The 3770-nt window shown below is 38.2% G+C and overlaps 1 protein-coding gene across 1 annotated transcript in view; it reads left to right on the forward strand.

Moving 5' to 3' along the window:
• Positions 1–3770, forward strand: part of LOC107675941 (phosphatidylinositol 3-kinase regulatory subunit alpha-like) — a 103641-nt gene that overhangs the window by 21750 nt on the left and 78121 nt on the right. The window lies entirely within an intron of this gene.

Here is a 3770-nt window from a genome sequence, read left to right on the forward strand (position 1 = left end):
AGCACTAGATTTAGCAACTTTCAGACCCTTTTAGCGGCTTTTTCCCATAGAATATATATACTGACAAACCTAGAGACTTTTTTGGATAAATCTTAGCTATGATTCAGTTGGAAGATTCGCCAGTGCTGCCCCGCGAGCGCGAGGTCTGACTTTCCCGGCGCAGTGGCGTCTCTCTCTGCGTCTGTTCTGTGCAGTGAGCGGCAGAGAAGCATCGCTTTCAGCTGGCCGTACCACAGCCGACTCGTCAATAAATGAGTACAAAACAGCGTTTCCAAGCACCTGTCGCTTACTGACTGTTTGGAATGATAAATATGAGCATAGTTCGTCTATTAATATAATGTAATTTTTTTTTTTTTTGTTACTCAGACGCAGGCAGTGCGCTGCATGAGACAAAAAAGTAATATAGCCAAAACCACCGCATAGCCGCTCAACATGCATCTACTGTACATGCATGTTGATTTTATCAGACGATGTCGCGATTATAAATAAGAGTGACTCCTGGTTAACATGTATAAATGGGTCGTGTTTCGTCACTATTTAGAGTGGAATTTTTCTACAATATTCACTCATCATGACAGTAAAATAGGGCATTCTAAGTCAATCTACTGCAGTAGCCTATTTCCTCTCTCAATCAATAGAAAATGTGGTTTACACCCGGTCATGCATGGACAAAATTTTATAAATACCATCATATACCGTGAAACCGGTATAATTTTGAAAAATACCGTGATATAAATTTTTGGTCATACCGCCCACCACTAAGCCATATACAGTAGCCACAGAACCAATAGATCCATGGCCTACCTACCTCTGCTTTCTGTTGATTGATTGGTTAAGTCATGTCATGCCACAATAGATGGATATATATATCTATCTTTTTTCTTTTTTTTTGTAGCAAGAGCTGTCAGTCCTATTCCAATTTTTTTCTGAGAACTAAAAAAGAACATCACAGGAATTGAGGGTAGCTTGGCAGCCTGTCCTTGCAGACACATCAAAAGTACTTTAAACAAGCTCATAGTTTGCCAGGCTGCCCTCAAGTAAAATAGTTACTCTCCATCCTTAACCTTCTGTCCTCTTTCATCTTCCCTGGAAATTTGCAGCGTCTCTGAAGGAGACAGCACTCCAAGGAAATTAATGATGCATCAGTAAATATGACCCACTGAGCCATGTTGACACAGGTGGTGCTCTTTTACCTTCATGGCCCCGTCTTCAATTTGCTCTTCTTTTACTAGTAGCAAGTTTGTTTAAAGTCTTCCCATCTGTCCTGATCTACACAACCTTCAAAATGTTTAGACTGGATCCCGGAAAAAAAGCCCGGCTTATTTGAAGGCAAGAGCTTTCTTCTCCAACCTTACGGAAACATAGAAAGTATTTGATTTGCTCAAACAACACCCAGGCTAATTCAGGGCAACCCGCATTAGACTTTTACACACAATTGTTTGCTAAGGCAGCTTAGGTTAAGCAAACCCCATTTCTCAGTGACAACAGAATTTAATAGCTGAAGAATCATTCTCTGTTGGTGGTATCTTCTCAACGTCAAATACTGAAGAACACATCCCTGATGTCAGACTGACACTGTCACTGAAAGTTAGTTGGGCTCTGTGCTACAGCAATGATTGCCTGAAGGCAACCTAGTTCCTACATGTCATGGTTGTCTCATATGCTCTGCAGATTAGATTGAGGAGGCTGAACCCTGTTTGATATATTTTTAGACATATATATGCAGCCTTGCTTGAGAATCTACACATGCCAGAAGCTTTTTGCTTGAGAAAAATCAAAGAATCAGTACGATCACAGACTTCAATCAAATTTATACATGTCCCGTCATGGCAGAGGGGTGTTTAAAGATCAGGTATTAGTGACGGTGCCCTCGGTCTCCCTTCACATGGCATAGGAACTGTCTCTTTGTCTATAGATATTTATTTTCCTCCAGGCTAATTTGTTCTATTCTCAGGAGTATTGTCTTGTCAGGTGAATGTCAAAACGTTTTTTGTGTGGGTTATTGCATTTAATGGATGTCAGCGGATGGACTGCACTTTGTCTGACGCAGTTAGCGATGTAGAAATTATACACTTCACCTTTAATGATAATGTGTCCGAGTCAATTTATTTGTTATTTTAATTATATGACCTTTCATCTTGTTTTTCTGTTCATTAATTGATGTGTCTGTTCTTCATCACTTTATGGCAGTAAGCTTGAGAACTTTATAAAAACCCTTATGCTTCACAGTTCATGATGCTCATTGCATTAGACTCATAGATATTCAAGATCTCACCTATTCATCCTTGCATATACACTGTGTTGGGGAGTAACTAGTTACATGTAACGGCGTTACGTAATTTAATTACAAAATAAATGTAACTGTAATCAGTTACAGTTACTAAGAAAAAATGTTTAATTAAATTACATTTACTTATGAAAATGTTAACGATTACAAAGGGGATTACATTGAATATTTACACACATCCACATACAGATTTAATTGATTTCTTTCCCAAATTGCACTGACTACTCTGAGACATACGGCCCTATAATTTCCGCGATGCGGAAAACACAGACTGGTTTGTAGAATCCAGTAATAAAATCGGAATTCCTATAGCCTAACGCGGACGGAATATGCCACATTTTGGACGAATAAATCAAAAGTAGGTCAGTACACTTGAATCAAAACGCGATATGGACTAGTGTCTGTGAATATTAAGCCGCAAAAAGACAATATATGAATCCTGCACTTTCAGCGTGTCTGGAAATCAGGCGCGGACTGGCCATCGGGAGAACCGGGACAATTCCCGGTGGCCTGGTAGCCGATTCGTCCTGCTATTTTAATATTATTATTGTATAATTGCCAGTGTTGGGGGTAACGCATTACAAGTAACGCAAGTTACGTAATCAGATTACTTTTTTCAAGTAACTAGTAAAGTAACGCATTACTTTTTAATTTACAAGAAAATATCTGAGTTACTTTTTCAAATAAGTAACGTAAGTTACTTTTTTTTTTCCAATTTATTGACTGACAGCTCTCCTGTCCCCATGCTGAGAGAAATCAGATGTTACTGTAGTTCTAAAATAAATATGAATATGCATTAATTCATCTCACTCACAAAAAAAAACACAGATTCAGTATTCCTCAAAATGAATAAAAATAATGCAACACAGAATATGACGCAAACCTGCAATAATTAAATGTTAAACAACACAAATATCCTTTATGTATTTAATCCCATTCTATTAACCAATGTCTTTGCTTCTGACCTTCGATGATTACTACCGTACTAATAAGCAAAAATGACTCTAGACGAACATTTGTGTCTTTTTTTTATTGCTGATGTGTGTTGAAATTTCTTCTTCTGCATTCTACTGTACAGACGTAAATTTACTTTCCTTTCAGCCTGAGGCTTATTCATTTCACTTTTGGTAACAAACAAGTCCAGATTTAAAAAGTAACGCAAAAGTAACGTAACGCATTACTTTCCATAAAAAGTAACTAAAGTAACTAATTAGTTACTTTTTTATGGAGTAACGCAATATTGTAATGCATTACTTTTAAAAGTAACTTTCCCCAACACTGATAATTGCCTGCCGAATGTACTAAAGCGATTATTTCCGAATTCGCCATTCGATTATTAAATCTCTAATAAATCATGAATCGGTTAGTCGTGACTGGCAATGCTTCGGCTCTCCACGCCCGCGCCTCCGACAAACGGTTTGGATCAGAGTAATCAATGCGAGAGAGAGAATGGAGAGGACTGTGGAAGCGCACAGGTGGAGCA

The sequence above is a fragment of the Sinocyclocheilus anshuiensis genome, unplaced genomic scaffold, assembly GCF_001515605.1.
Source record: "Sinocyclocheilus anshuiensis isolate Anshui unplaced genomic scaffold, SAMN03320099.WGS_v1.1 scaffold2482, whole genome shotgun sequence".
In the NCBI taxonomy this organism is placed as follows: domain Eukaryota; kingdom Metazoa; phylum Chordata; class Actinopteri; order Cypriniformes; family Cyprinidae; genus Sinocyclocheilus; species Sinocyclocheilus anshuiensis.